Below are 16,789 nucleotides of genomic sequence, written 5' to 3' on the forward strand. Positions count from 1 at the left end.
GTGGTGACCCGGAGAGCCGCGCCTTCTATCCCAGCGGTGTCCCAGCATGGCAGGCTGGCAAGACCTGGATTTCAACCCCCCGCTCCCAGCGTTCCGGCCTGCAGGCGTCGGCGGGTGGTTCGCCCAACTGGAGGCTGCGATGTACTTGAACGGCATTACCATCCAGCCGTTTAAACACGCAGTCCTTTGCGACATTCTCCCGCCTGACCTCCTCTGCCGACTCGCCTGCCCTGCCTCGGGATGCCGGCCCTACGACGAGTTGCGCGCTGCCGTCCTCGTCTACTACGGCGCATCATACTACCCGCTGCCGCTCCATGATGAAGCGGACTCGCTTTCGCCACCGCCAGCGCCTGCGCCCGCACCAGCATCGCACTCGTCTCCGGCTGCATCCTCGAGAAACAGCACGCCGCAACCGTCACTGGCCAGTACTCTGCCGCCCCAGTCCAGCGTCTCCGGCCCGGTTGCTTTAACAACGACCGCACCCTCGAATTCCTGCCCTCTCGCCAAGGACCTGGCTCAAGACGAGTGGCAGCCACCCAAGCTTCTCGACCCTTCACGTCTACAGCTGTGGCCGTTGCGCCCGCACAGCCCAGTAGTTTGGTTTCTGCAAGTGGACGCTCAGCTACACGTGAACGGCGTCCGATCACAGATCTGGCGGTACCTCCTCGTGAAAAGGGAGTTGCCCGCCGATCTCTTTTCCCAGCTTGACCTTCCGCCGCCGGGTTAACACCCTTACGATGACTTGAAGGACGCCTTCTCCAAGTTTTTCGGCGCAAACCTTCCCCGCCCTGCATCCCACATGGTACAACAAGCTTCGGCTCTAGACGCCGATCCACGTGCGAGCACCCGTCCCACGGCTCCTGCCCAGCCCTGCTTGCCAGCTGTGGTGCCTGCCCTGTGACCACCACTAGAAGAGGTCTTTTTCGACACGTGCCCCACCTCTTCGGAAAGTAACCCGACCTACGGCGCAGCCCCGCTCCTCGTCACATGTTCGCCTGTACCCTCATGGCTCTCCCCGGTGATCCCATCTGTCTTTCCTGTCGCGGGGCACGCATGCACGCCACACCAGGACCCTGTCGCTGGTAATGCGCAACCCGCAATGCTTCCCACGGCTCCCTAGTCATCTGGCGGCTTCGCAAGGGACTCTGCCTCTGCGACAAACGAGACAGTCGCCGAATGTGGTGGCATGCTTGCGACATGGACGCTTTTGGCCGGGCCCCATCCAGCACCGCCTGTGGGCGGAGCACAAGAGCAACCTGTTTCTTCCACGCTCTTGTGCCGGACTTGTGCCATCCTCCTCGAATCACAGCGGTCAGTACCGAAGCGGTCACGGCTTTCCCGTCTGATGAGAGCGGCCCATTTCTCGCTCCGCTTTCGCCTACCTTGCCGTTGTCTCGCCACCTCAAGCGCCTGCGCCATCGTCTCTGCTACTATCGCTGCTGCTGCCACAGGAGACACCATCTATCACACCCGTTGGGGCGACGCACTTCACACGCTCGCAGATCTGTACATTCGTTTATCTTCAGGCCATCCTCGAGCAAACTTTCAGCACTACCCGTTTCCCTCAAGACTGGTTTACGACCAACTCGTCGACGCTTCCTCGGTGACTTTTCATGTCTTCTGCCCCTGTCCTCACCTTCCCCTTTCTGCCTCCCTCGCCTGTTGCGAAGCAGCGAGGCTCGCCCGCCTGAGAGTGGTTCCACCGCCCGGCTCCCTTCCTGGACTACCGACCTGAACTGATCGGCCTTTCTTGCCCTGTTTGTTTTTGTTTTTTGTTGAACGCTCTCCTTTAGAGTTTTCGGTTCTTTTCGCACAAACTGCTCGTTGGTGCTGGGTGGGGGCCTCGATCTGTAGCGCCACCGTATCGGCACGCGGAAGAGAACGAAGCGGTGGGCACGCGGAGGAGAACGCCTGCTCGCGCAGCGAGAAAACGCTCTGGACTTCGGCCTCGCCGGACGCTGCCGCCGCTGCTCTGTCGCTATCTCTTCTCAGGCAGCCTCAAATAAACGTGGCCGTGGTCGCCTCCTGGGCGACCTCAACACTGTCCTCCACAAAGTCATAGATAAAATTTTGCGGGATGCAGATTTGCGAAAAACAAATTATTTCTGCGTTGCCTCACTAGAAAGGCAGATTGTATTTTTGCAGCAGATGTAGCACGCTTGTCTCCTTATGTTTCCCATGCATTTAAGTTGACTACTCTTCCTGACCTCGCACCAGTAAATTTTGTTTCTGCGAATTTGTATCCCGCAAACTTTTATTTATTTATTTATTTACAAATACTGCTATCCCAGTTGGGACATTGCAGGAGTGGTACATAGGATGGAAAACAGATAAAACAGTAGGATAGTGCATAAACATAAACAAACAAACAAACATAAACAAAAGTGTGCTATTAATAAGAAAATACATGATTAGACAATTCTTGAGCAAAGCGGTCAACAGACATCTGACGTAATGTAATATCCAAATTATTCCATAGCTCCACTGTCGAAGGAAAAAATGAATATTTGAAAGAGTCCAAAAACGGCATAAACGGCACAATGTTAAGCGGGTTAGTACGGCGAGTGACACGTGCTGAAGAACTAGCGAAAGAAAAGAAAAGCGGGGCGTCAACATAAATGCATTTGTTGATGATCTTGTGAAGAGTGATAAGGCGATCACATATGCGTCTGTGTTGAAGTGTGTCAAGTGATAAGGTGCGGGCATGAGCTGTGGGAGAGAACTGGCGGTCATAACGTTTATATATAAATCTTATTGCTTTATTCTGCACATTTTCTAGTTTAGTGATGTCTTTAGCGAAGTGCGGTGACCAGACTGCCGAGGCGTATTCAAGCACAGGCCTTACCAGAGATTTGTACGCCGTCAACTTACAGTTTTTAGTCGAATCCTTTAAGGTGCGTTTTAAAAATCCGAGTTTCTTCAGTGCCTTGGAGCAAGTTAAATCGACGTGTTTTGACCAATTTAAGTTAGAACAAAAGGTTACTCCTAGGTACTTGAACTCGTTTACGTGCGTTAGTTGATGAGTGCTGTTAGTGTACGAAAAACGCAAAGGATTCTTCTTGTTAGTGAATGTCATCGACACAGTTTTACTGAAATTTATCTTCATCTGCCATGTGTTGCTCCAAGCACAGAATGAAGAAAACACATTATTTAAAATTAGCTGGTCGCATGCATTACTTATGTTTGAATACAGAACGCAGTCATCTGCATATAGACGAATTTTAACAGGTGTGTTAGCAGTTATCTGGACGACGTCATTAATGTAGATGAGAAATAGAAGTGGCCCTAGAACTGATCCCTGCGGGACGCCAGATGTTACAGAGACAGACGCTGATTGAGAGTGATTGAAGGTGACAAACTGGGATCTTAACCGTAAATAGTCCTTGATCAAGCCTAGTAGTGGAACGCCGTGAGTTCCTTTGAGAAAAGCGCCAAGTTTAGTAATGAGTTTACTATGAGAAACCAAATCGAAAGCTTTGGAGTAGTCAATAAAAATGGCGTCCAGCTGACCGCGGTTATTTAAGCATGATGCAATGTCGTGTGAGAATTCAATTAACTGCGTTAGTGTGGAGAACCCAGCCCGGAAACCATGCTGATTATTACAGAGAAGATTGTTGTTAGACAAGTACGACACGATATGTTTATGAATAATGTGCTCTAATACCTTGCAACAAGTACACAATAAGGAAATTGGTCTATAATTGGAGAGGCATTGTTTATTACCGGACTTAAATACTGGTACTACATTAGCTATTTTCCAGACTTGTGGAACGGTTTCGGATAGAAGGGACTTTCGGAAAATCACAGTCAGGTAGCGGGCACACCACTCAGGATACTTTTTTAGAAACATATTGGGTATACCATCGGCTCCAGCGCTTTTCGTCGCGTCAATTTGTAACAGTAGATTAAGAACTCCATTGTATGTTATATCCAACTTCGGGAAGGACGGCAATTCAGTGACTAAACTAAATGTTGGTGTAGTGCCATTGTCACTCTCAGATACCGATCTAAAGTAATTATTAAAAGCTTCGGAGATAACTGAAGGGTTAGAACATGGTTTATCATTAACAACAAATGATGAAGAACAGCGACCGGACGGAGTAATTGTTTTCCAGAATTTGGATGGGTTGAATTTCATAAATGTTGTTAGCGTGTTCTCATAATAAAATTTCTTAGCGTCGTGCATTTTAGTTCACAGAGTCGTTTTCAAGGAAACAAGAAGCCCAGCATCACTTTTATGCCGTGATTTACACCGGTTGCGAAGCCTCTTTATGCGGCGTATAAGTTGGATGATTTCCCTGTTGTACCATATATGCGTGGGGTTTCTCTTGACACATTTCTTGGGGACGAACTTACACAGACAGTCATGCACAACTTTATAAAATTGTTCGACCAGCGTATCAACATTGCATTGATCACTACTAAAGAAAAAATCATCAAAATTTGACGCCAAAGAGCCAAGTATCATGTTATCATCGGCACGAGAGAAGTCAGTAACCATCTTGTATTCAGGTCTTTTGGGTTCAGGTGCGATGTTCAAATTAAGAACGACTGCTTTGTGATCGGAAAGGCCATCAGTGACCTCGCATTTGAACCCACACTGTAACAACTGCTCGTTCAAAAGCACAAGATCGAGTATAGAGTCACCACGCGTAGGAGATTGGACAACTTGTGACAAATCGAAAGATACGGCTATGTCGATGAGCGAGTCACATTGTGCCTTGTCCCGACCAGTCGACACAAGTGAGGCCCAATTTATGTAAGGCAAATTGAAGTCACCACACAAAACCATTTTGTGGTTATGTAATCTATGGGTTGCAATATAATCATTCAGAGCTGGAAACACATTGTAATCAGCATTTGGAGGACGATAAATAACACCTATAACCAACGTCGAGAAGGAAGTATGAATTTTGCACCAGACGGACTCAGTCTCTGGAACATCGGGTAGCGAGGAAAAGTTGATGCTACTTTTAAGAAATAAGGCCACACCGCCTCCGCGACTGGACGATCTGTCTTTTCGTAAGACGCAATAACCAGGCGGAACAAATTCTTCGTCTAAGATTGAGTTGTTGAGCCATGTTTCTGTCACACAAATAATGGAAGGGTGGTGCGTTTCAATAAGCCAGTTGAAGTTAACGATTTTGTTCAGTAAACTGCGAGAATTCACATTTAAAACCGTGATGCAAGGTACTTCGCTTCGGGATTTTGCATACGGCATTCTCGGCTCGCCCTTCCCCCGTCATTCAAGGCTGGGCGATTTACCGTCTTGGTTGTTCGTGAGCCGGACACGCATGCCAGTTCGCGAATCCCACGTGTAAGCGGTACCATCGATAAAAAGTTTATCATGGACCAGCTTAATCTTCGCACCTTCGCGCTTATCATTTTTTGCCGAACGCCAAAGCAATGACCTTTTTTGTGACGTTTCGCGAGAGTAGTCGTCAGAGACACTATAGCCGGACCCTTTCAGTTTGCTACATTGTTTAAATATAGCTGCTTTTTCATTATAGTCATATAGCCTCATAATTACGGGCCTGTGTTCATCTTTTTTCTTATGACCAATCCTGTGAATTCGCTCCACCGAAGAAACAGTAACACCAAGAGTGTCAGAGAATATTCCTTTCAACACTTTATGTTCAATATCCTGTCTTGTTTCCGTATTTCCCTCCGGAACACCATAAACTATCAGATTATTTCTACGCGCTCTATCTTCCAATTCAATTAGTCTTTGTTGTTGCTGGTCGACTGTGCGGTATAGGTGTTCAACAGTACTTTCAAGAGTAGTTAGCTTAACGCATAGCTCAGAAAAGGATTCCAATTTTTTTTCAGTTCCAGTTAGTCTAGCTTCCATATCCGTCTGCTTATCCAGGATTAGCTGCAATAACTCCTCTGTTGTTGGCCCCGGATTGGTTTCGATGTCCCCGGATAGCAAAAGAGAAAGATGAGAAAGATGCGACAATACCACACTGAGCATTTCAAAAACGTTCACTGGGAGCGGCAGTACTACAAGAAAAGGATCACTTGTGCGAAAATGTGATACAGAAGTATAATATCCAACCTGCAAGGTAATCCACACATGTTTGAGCGACATGACCGATGCCGTACCGCCGCTCCCACTGAAGACGGAGCCATGCAGGGACGCCTTTATAAGCCCAGTTTCAGACGACGTGCCCCTGGCGGGTTGTTTCCAAAAGCTTTCCTCGGTGACGTCACTTTGCATGATGAACGATGATTCAGGCAAGGCGGGTAGTCTATAGCTCATTCCTTGATAGGCAATCACAAGCGGCAGCATCTGCAAGGTAATCCACACATGTTTGAGCGACATGACCGATGCCGTACCGCCGCTCCCACTGAAGACGGAGCCATGCAGGGACGCCTTTATAAGCCCAGTTTCAGACGACGTGCCCCTGGCGGGTTGTTTCCAAAAGCTTTCCTCGGTGACGTCACTTTGCATGATGAACGATGATTCAGGCAAGGCGGGTAGTCTATAGCTCATTCCTTGATAGGCAATCACAAGCGGCAGCATCTGCAAGGTAATCCACACATGTTTGAGCGACATGACCGATGCCGTACCGCCGCTCCCACATTACTGTCCATTACTGCATGTTTTCAAGTTCCCAAGTTTCGTTTCTTGCTTCATAAAGTAGGGAGACAAAAGGACTGGGGCAAAAATCTAGCGTGTTAGCCTTGTAGAGCACTGATGCATGAAAGGAGAAAATAAATTAAACGCCACCATTTTCGGCCTTCTTCGAGGCGAAGTAGTGACGGCAGTAATTTCACCCTTAACCCTGTCCTTCCGTCTCAACCTAACACTAACTTTATCCATAAGACTAGCGCTTTCTTCTACTGCAACTAACTCAAGGACTGCACGGAGTCCTTCTGAATAATGCTTCCGCCAGCAGCGAACCTCTATCTATCGTAACCGGCTACATAGAGAAGTTGTCTGGTCTGTGCACGCAGCGAAGCATAAACGTTCTTACGTTTTGACGCAAGAAGCCAACGCGCATTAAGTGACCAACCAGCTTTGTCTACTTCCTCGCAAACATGTCACAATGTTCACGCACCCTTCACGCTCCACCTCTTTGACCAGCAGCGATACCTCAACGGCCTCGCGCTACCCGCAGGCAAAAGCCAGTGCTTTGCTTCCTGCGAAGCAATGCAGCTGCACCGTACTATTTTGCTGCTAAGCTCTGCCTGGCAACAGACCAGAGCTCTACAGTTTCGTGGTATTTTTCTGCGAAACCACAGTATAAGAGGCATTAGCGTTTCAGGGGGCGTCAGAAATGGGCTATGCCTGGCAGAAAACACTAGCTACGGGCGGCTTAAATGATGATGTTCTTAACTATATCACGAGATTCTAAATCTGTCCACTGAAAACCGAATGTAACTGCACTGGGGCGCCAAAATGACAACTTACCGTTAACGACTTAAACGCAGTTTCTAGCTCTACGTAGCATCTATCTCTATCATCTTTCGGCAACGTGTAGTCATGCCCGTCGCATATGTTTTAGATGTAAGTGCGTAAGCAGAAAAAGGGTCACCAAATGTCAAGACCCATGCTCGTGGTTGGTGGCACCCAAAACGCAGCATTGGTGTTACGGCAATGCCATGTGGCGGCAATAACAGTTCAGTTTCGATAGACTCAGCAGACAACTAAGCCAACTATGCATGTCACTTCTCAACGAGCTCTCACTGCTAATTGAAAGCGACGGTTACTCTAGAAATCAGACAGTAAGACTCTAAAGGACAACCACGAGGGCTTGTCACACTAAGCATTCTGACTGCGGTTTCATCGGCATACCCCACTACAACAAACCATGGATAAGTACGCTTCAAACCGCAGGCCATAATGTCCTGCAGCAAGAAATAATAGTTGTTGCCGCATCTAGTGAGCGCCAAATACGGGCTGCGTCGACATATTATTAGCGGCTCTAGAGTGGCGTTCCCTTCCGGCTGCAGCATCTTTCATCCTTCGTAGCCCATCAATATAGTGATAGCTGAAGATTGATAACAGGCGCAAGTCTCGAAACCAGGCTGTCATAATATATAACTGCATGTTGTTCATCAAACTGTAGTTTCAACTGAAAGACAAGAAACATATTACATGTGAACCTTCTAAACTAACTTGCAGAGTGGTTAAAAAAAAACGAACAAAGCGGCTCCCAAAACGTGTTTTCTGCTTCACCTCCCAAAGGCAACGCTGCTAGTGATAAATATACACGTTTTCCGATTAACAAGTACGGAGTAATTTTTCTAATTGCCGAACAGCCTTCCTTCGATGGGCCTGCTATCTCTGTGCAATGGAGAGAGGGAAACACTAGCGGATGGTTTATAGCTCACTAACTTCCCTACCTTGTCGTTCGCTCCAAAAAAAAAAATTTGTTCCCATCTTCGCAGTGGCCCTGATGGCATTATTTGCCAGAGCGGATGACGGCAATGCACGAGAAGTCGCAGACGTCATGTCTCGACTCTTTTTCGATGATCCAGATCATTCACCGAGTGGGTAGTAACGCGTCGATTAAGGCGGAAGAAGAAACCTGAACACAGATAATCTGAAATAAAGCTGTCGGCGTTGTCTCGTTTTGACTGCAATAATAAACAATGAATATGCGTTAGCAACCATTGCACAGTGTTGTTTGAAACACTGATATACCCCTAAATCCTGAAAATATTGACTCCCACTCTTTTGAAACGATGAGCACACACACAGAGCGACAACAAAGCAAATTTTATAGTTTTTTTAATTTCTTTTCCTGATTTCGTAAACTGCTCCAAGATGTTGACAGTGAATTGGTTCCATCCGATGAAACTTTTAGCAAGAAATATAAGGCAGCTATCTTTAAGTGTCCGTCAAGCTAGTGCCTTTATTTTCGGAATTTTAACTTTTTTTAACGAATAATGACGTGTTATACGGCAGGTTGCTTGTTTGCGTAGTGAAGTATAAGTTTGAATATATTGCTTTCTATGTGCAAGTGGAAAGTGCTGCATGGCGTCTCGACGCCTGCATCTTCAGCCTTTGCATGTCGTCAGAAAGCAGTTATAAATTTCGACACTTCGTGGCAATGGGTCAACTGTAACTTTAAGGCGGTATGAAAGGTTTCAGCCGGCTTCAGGACAAGGTTGCAAAGTTGCGACGTATAAAAGTTATAGGATAGAAGCAATCTTGCTAATTTACAGTTTAATCACATGAATTAAATTGGCTTCCATTCGACCTTTGTCACGCTAGTGTGCAATGCCGAAACGGAAAGAATGAATTGTGCTACGTGATTTCAGATGGATTCAAGGTTCAAAGATAGGATGGATTGATCAATGCCTTAAATTGCGCATCCGAATCGCAGTAGCCGAAACACAAGCAGTGAAAAGCTCATTAGTTTCGCCTACAACAGAATACAAATCGGACGGTAAGAAAGCTAAATACGTACGTGATTTGAGCCGGTGCTAAACTTTGAAATATGTGCAGAGTTCACAAAAAAAAATAGCCGATAGCTATGTAATTATAAGAATTTGCGACACATATTTCACATCCGGAGATGATATACTGAAGAGCCGGTGAATATAGTTAACGATGAAAAATTTATCTTTTACTTACGTGACAAAAATGTTCATTTTGTCAGCGTTAATTCATACTAGGATACAAATTAAAAAAAAATATCAGTTGCTAACACTGGGCCGTGGTCCACGGCGTATAGGCTAGGTGGCGAAAGCTACGGCCCGATACAAAGGGTAAAGCCATTATCATCCATCCATCCAGCGTTCTTTGTTACTCCGCAGGCCAATCGCAGCAGGTAAAGAAATCAGTTTTTTAATGTTTGACTATATCAAATAATCCACGTATCAAAATTCTAGACCTCATAATCTTTCTTATGATAGCCTTCTTCTTTAGGTAAAAAAAACGTTTAAACATCGGACTACTCTTTCGCCTTGGAGGAATTCTCAGCGCGGACGCTGAGTGTGGGCCGAGCTTCACTGCAGACCTAAGTGGTTAAGTGGTACACTAACTACACGATTAGATTCAAGAACAACTACTAGTCGAAACGAGGTGCATATCATTTCCAAAATGAAACAACAAGGCGCCCACTATCACATTAAGGCAATAATGAAAACTGGCTGCCTTAATGAAAGTGCTACTTGGGCATCATATGATAAATACTTCAAAACCGGTTTTTTAAGATGTAGGGAAAACGCACTCTGTACAAAACCGATTAAGCACATGTTTGCGTTATCCTAATAGAAAACACCGGCCAGTCAGCCATTGCTTCACAGGGCTTCCTAAATGTCGGGGTTTTTACCACCTGCAATAAAAATCTCAAAGTACAGAAGCCAGTACAGCATCGCATATCTGAGAAGAAATCTAAATCCAATTTTCAGGCTACTTGTGCGATTTTTTTTGCGTCGAAGAGAGCGTGAATATGTGCACATAATTAGAGAAGTTTGAAAAGCTATACGTTTCTGGTAATGATATATTTCAAAAACAGCGTGAAAGAATGAGGGGTTTAAACAGACAGAACAAGCCATTCATTGCTAGCTATTATTTTTTCATCAAAAGAAAGGAAGCGAAAAGCAGAAAAGTCTGAAAGGTCAAAGAGAGGAAAGTACTTTCTTCGTAGCCTGCGCAGGGGAAAAGAGACGGGGTATATAAAGATGGAGGGTATATCTTAGTTCTAATTAAGTGTGTAAAGTAAGTAAGCACAGTCTGTCTACGGCAGTGCTAAAAAAGTGGCAAGTACGTCTAGAAACACCAGACGGGAAAGCTGCGCTCACAGTTGGAATTAGCCTCGATGATTGCTATAAGGCTTTCACTGTAAAGAATAGTTTACTCTAAGACGAATCTGCAAATACAAAACATAATTTTTCAGGAAGGTGAAAGCAGGCGCGGGCGGTTTGGTGGGTACTAGGTAGCTCCTTCAGCAGCTAGAGGAGGCGTGCTGAGGTGGTCGAGGGTAGCGGCGGGGGGTTCGTTGACAACTCCCTCGCTGGACTGCGCGGGCGGGAGGTTGTATTAGAGTAGTGACTCAGGTGAGCAACCGGCTTCCCCACTGAGCCTTTCAATTTCATTTGCAGTCGCTATTTCGCTAGGCTCCTGAGTAGGCTTTTAGGTGGCAAAAGACATATGTACACAGAATTCCGTTTTTATCTGGAGGATTTAAAAAAAATTCCTGTGAGCAAACTACTGGCTAATCGAGAGCAAACTTCGCTCACGGGTAGCATATTATGGTCTACGTTATTTGAGACGTAATTAAACGTCGGTACTTGCCTGCATTTCCTGAAATTAAGAAAAAACTGCTGCCAACTGCGAGTAAAGCTGTCGCCGACGCGAGCCAAGCAGCTCCTTTGACTGGACGTGCCATCTGCCGTAAGGCGAGTGTTAGCGACGACTCTCTTGTCGCATTCATTTCGACGGCCTTACTAGCCGCATCTTCGAAGCAAGCGCGCTACCCTCCCACACAACTGAGCCGGGACGTCGTTTGCCTCGCCTTTCGGCAGATGGCGCGCCCTGTCTAACCAGCTGCTTAGCTCGCGTCTGCGTCAGCTTTACTCACAGTTGACAGTAGTTTTTCTTAATTTCGGAATATGTAGGCAAGTACCGACGTTTAACTACTTCTCAAAGAATGTAGACCATAATATGCTACCCAGTGAGCGAAGTTTGCTCTCGATTAGGCCAGTAGTTTGCTGCCAGGAATTTTTTAAAATCCTTCAGATAAAAACAGAATTCTCTGTAGAGTGAGGTAGGTGGGTTGGCGATGAGTGGAAATTCTGGAGGCAGGGTTGGGTGAGTGGATGACGCTTCTGGGTGGTGAAAGTTTCGCTAAAAAGGGCTATAAAGATGGATAGAAGGTGTCGGTGCGTGCGAAGGCATACTCCTCGCTAGTGGGGTAGTGACTAGTAGGTGGAGCAGCTGGGAGGTGGACTTCCATCGCCACGGGTGCGCACAGTTGACGCCTGCATTGACGCTTTGTGGGTAGGAGAAAGGGCCGCATTATCACTCAGTTTCGACGTCACCAGAAATTTTTCTGAATGCTCCAGCTGCAGCTCGTGGAAGTATGATTCTTGATAGGATTCTTAGGGTCCGGGAGTACGTGAACTGAACCAGATATTGTGGGAGAAGCACACTCAATCACCGGAAGCATTTACAGGGCCCACAGCTAGCAATAGGCACATCAGACCTCTACTGATGCTAACAGCCGCCGGCAAGACCTTTCATCCTTCAAACGTGTCACAATCTCCCGATGGCACGAAGGCTGCTGCATGCCTCTACCGGAACTGCAGTAACTACGGGAAGAACAGGAGAGCACTATCTCATCGATAGCACTCAAACCAGCAAATGGCGCGCGCGCTCTTCTCCGACACGTCGTAGGAAACACTATCGACGTAAACAAAGCCTAATGGCGTGCTTCACCAATCATCTTTCCCGAACTGGCCCCCACAGAAAATGTGCCATATATTCCATAGGACCATGACACCTGCCTACGTACGCCGGGAGAGCCAGACGTATTTGGACGTGTGCGCACAAAGACACCCACGCAATACACCTGGCAAAATTCTCGTTGCTCGACCGTTGTCTCATATATTGCCGCGACGCTTTGTGCTGTTTGTTTGTTAAAGCACAAAGCCCCTGCCACATGGCGTTGTCACTTCGTGACTCGAGATGCAACAAGGTTTATCTCGAACATTTACAACCGTACACAATAGCTTCCACATCGTTCGAGAGGCCCTAGCTCTTTTCAGCGCCCTATCTCAAATGTTTTTAGCTTTAAACTGAGCATGGCCGAGAATGGCCGAGATTCTGTTCTCTTAGACCCCCAAGCACGTGTGTTGCTATCAGTGTGCCCAGTTCAATTCTTTGTGGACACATGTCAGCCTTCTGAACAATTTCTTTCAGCGTCATTTTAGCCTACTCGTGTATTGTCAGTGTATTGTCAGGAGTAGTAAAATTCGTATACTTACCATTCTCTAGCCAATCCTGACATCAGCGTCCATTCTTCCATTAGAGACAGGAGGAAAGTACTAGAGTGTCGTATCATTGTCATGACAATTGTGCCTTTGAAAGAGGACGGGATGATGCTGCTGTTGGCAAGAGTTAAGGGCGACAAGAGAGAGGGTAGCGCCGTCGATCGGCGCGCTTTGATTGCTTATATTACGCTTCTCACGTGTTGCTTTTCTCTCTTGAAACTGAACAGGAGCCGCCGTGGTGGCTCAATGGTTGTGGCGCTCGGCTGCTCACCCAAAAGACGCGCGTTCGATCCCGGCCGCGGTGGTCGCATTTAGATGGAGACGAAATTCTAGAGGCCCGTGTACTGTGCGATGTCAGTGCACGTTAAAGAACCCCAGGTGGTCGAAATTATCCGGAGACCTTCACTACGGCGTCTCTCATAGCCTGAGTCGCTTTGGGACGCTAAACCCCATAAACAAGTCTTGAACTCGAACACAGTTCGTGATCTTCTTTTCACTCATTTGTCTTTCTTCTATGTCCATCTAAAAAACTTGCTTCTGTGCACCTTCCTATAACCAACACATTTTATGGTAGGATAAAGGCAGTGAAAAAGTATTCCGGAAACAAATACACAATATCATTGAATAATGAGTACAACAGTGGTTTTACGTCCATCTGCGCAGGAACCGCCAGAATAGCGAGCAGGGATCAAGTGGGTATTTGGTTTGGTTTGGTTTATTGGGGTTTAACGTCCCAAAGCGACTTAGGCTATGAGGGACGCCGTAGTGAAGGGCTCCGAAAATTTCGACCACCTGGGGTTCTTTAATGAGCACTGACATCGCACAGTACACGGGCCTCTAGAATTTTGCCTCCATCGAAATTCAGCCGCCGCGGCCGGGATCGAACCCGCGTCTTTCGGGTCAGCAGCCGAGTGCCGTAACCACCGAGCCACCGCGTCGTGGAAAAATTTTTGCCGCCCCCAGGATTGTAGGCATGGAAAGAAACTTCGACGGATCAGTATGCTTCTCGAGGATTTTCATAGGTAGACAATAAAGGCCACAGGCTATCTTCACATCATCAGTGAGAATGATATGCGCACACGAAGCTTTATAGAGAACACATTGGTGCACATATGTGAGCAAAATACAGACCCGTGTGGCGGTTACTTCTACCGCCTACTCGGCCAACAAATGCACCTTGCTCTTCATCCGGCCTGAGTAGCCAGCATCTATGAACTGGTCGCAGCAGTGCCGTGAGCGCTCTAGCTGCCGCCAGGCATTTCCCACCAAGTCCTCAAGACTATCGTGTTTCAGCTCCTTAACACACCCATGAAAATAAAATGATTGCAATAAAAAAGACAGCAAGTTTACTTGATTAAACATTTCAATCGGTGATCCGGAGCAATTCTTTAAATCAGCGAAGGAGCTGGAAGCCATCGGTCTCCAGTCAGAAATGGTCTGAATCCAAAATGCCCATTGAAACACGCTCTTCAGTTCTGCTGAGGAAGAATACTTGCTCCACATGGCCATTTGCAATGTGCCTAAGGAAGAATGAGACTTTTTTGGCAAAAACATTTAATTCTTAGATTTTACAACCTTCTCATAGAGCATATATTATATTGCACTTTGGCCGCCGCGGTGGCTCACTGGTTATGGTGCTCGGCTGCTGACCCGAAAGACGCGGGTTCGATCCCTGCCGTGGCGGTTGAATTTCTTTGGAGGAGAAATTCTAGAGGCCCTGTACTGTGCGATGTCAGTGCACGTTAAAGAACCCCAGGTGTTCGAAATTTCCGGAGCCCTCCACTACGGCGTCTCTCATAGCCTTAGTCACTTTGGGACGTTAAACCCTAACAAACCAAACCATAAACCACACCACATTGCACTTTGATATTCGCGACTTGAAAAATGCTATTTCGACATTTTTTGTTCTCATGCACAGTGGTATGGCGGGAGTTTTCAAAAGCTTTATTTGCATTTTTTGCACAAACATTTCATTGTCAAATAAATTGTTTTGTGGTTTGGGGGCGTTTAACGTCCCAAAGTGATTCAGGCTGTGAGGGACGCCGTAGTGAAGGGCTCCGGAAATTTCGACCACCTAGGGTTCTTTAGCGTGGACTGACATCGCACAGTACACGGGCCTCTAAAATTCGCCTCCATCGAAATTCGACCGCCGCGGCCGGGATTGAACCCGCGTCTCTCGGGTTAGCAGCAGAGCGCCATAACTGAGCCACTGCGGAAACTGTGAAATAAATTGATTTTTAGATTTGCAGGCCGTCTGATAGCGATTCTTTCAGGTTTCTCCAATTATAATACACTTGGGCCTTTGCGATTTCAAAAATGCTGTTTCTTCATCCCTTGTGGCAGTCCCTTCGAACGAAGGCTTTAAATTTTCAGATTTATAGGCACTTTTCTGAAAACAGCAGTTATGGAGGTTTGTATGCCTTTTTCTCGAGAACTATGAGGCGTTTGGAAACTAAAGTTTCCTTAAATTTCTGTCAATACCTTCTACATAGCTGTGACCCCAATCAATAGCGCGTCAATTTTTATTTTTCTGGAAAAAAAACTTCATAACTTCGCGAAATAAAAACTTCCTAAACGAGTTTTTGCTATCACCGATTAAATTGCACAGCCGTTTCTATTTTGATACAAAATTTAAGTGCTATGCATCGAGTACATTTAGACAAAATGGTTTGTATGGGGAAACAAAAATAAAACAAGCGCTACAAGCGCTACAAGCACTACTTTTTAACCTAGTGTTTGATGTTAATGCACGCTACATTAATATAGAAATTAGCTTCCAAATTTCATAGGCACTGCATTTGGTCAGAAGCGATATCCTTGCTAGCCAATTTTATTTATGTTTTAATGCGATATTGTTAAAGACCGCGTTGTCGGCGTTGTCAGTGTCCACGTTGCGAGCGAAAAATTGTGGGAGTGACTCTGACAGGTGGAACACAGAGAGCAAACTATATGAGGCAGGTGGGCCATCAAGGTCACTTGACCTTGCGCTGTCATCTCGATCTGTACACTAAATAGTGTGCAAACTACCCACCGTCGCAGGTGGCAGTAAAGTAATCATTGGTCGCTCACGAAGAGCAGCCTGGTTTGCACAAGGCCTACCACAAGGATCACCTGCCACCGCAAGGTAGTGGCGCATCGCTTAATCGCTGCGCCACGGCGCCAGGAGGGGTGTGAGGGCTCAAACGGTTCTATGAATGTATGGATGTAAATGACCTTCAGCATATATGCGAATTGACCCATTACACTATCGCATCATTCCCTTAAAGCTGAGCTTAAGTGTCGCCTCCTATCTGTTGATTCTAGCACAATCCATTTCTTCTTTGATTTCTCGTAAGTGTGTGCCTAAGGGCTTATTGACCGAGTCGAGCTCTCAAACCGGCATGAAACTGCTATATTAAAATTTGACGACACTTAGTGAGGAAATATTCGTTAGCAGGTAGAACCGAGAATTAGTTCGCTATCTCAAAAACCACTTTTTTTATCGTTAAGAAAATGTTCAAACATAAACTGTTATTTCAGATTTATTTGCTAATTATTCATTGTATCCAAGAAGTCATAAGTAATTCCATTTATCACAAACAAAATTACTTTGGCAGCTATGTAGATAGGGACAAGCTGTACATAGAACTAAAACAGTTATGGCATCATGAATGGTGATTCATAGCATTGGATTGACCAAAACAGAGCAATAATGCAGCAATAACGCATATTTCTCCACCGATTATTCTTATTGGGGGTCATTCAAAATCATGGAATGTAATAAATAGATCCGCAAACTTTTGTTCAAAAATTCTTTTTATAGGCATGAAGTTACGCACGTGTGCGTCAATAGGAATGA

This window comes from Amblyomma mixtum, chromosome 4 (assembly GCF_055824585.1).
Source record: "Amblyomma mixtum isolate Tamu chromosome 4, ASM5582458v1, whole genome shotgun sequence".
Classification (NCBI taxonomy): domain Eukaryota; kingdom Metazoa; phylum Arthropoda; class Arachnida; order Ixodida; family Ixodidae; genus Amblyomma; species Amblyomma mixtum.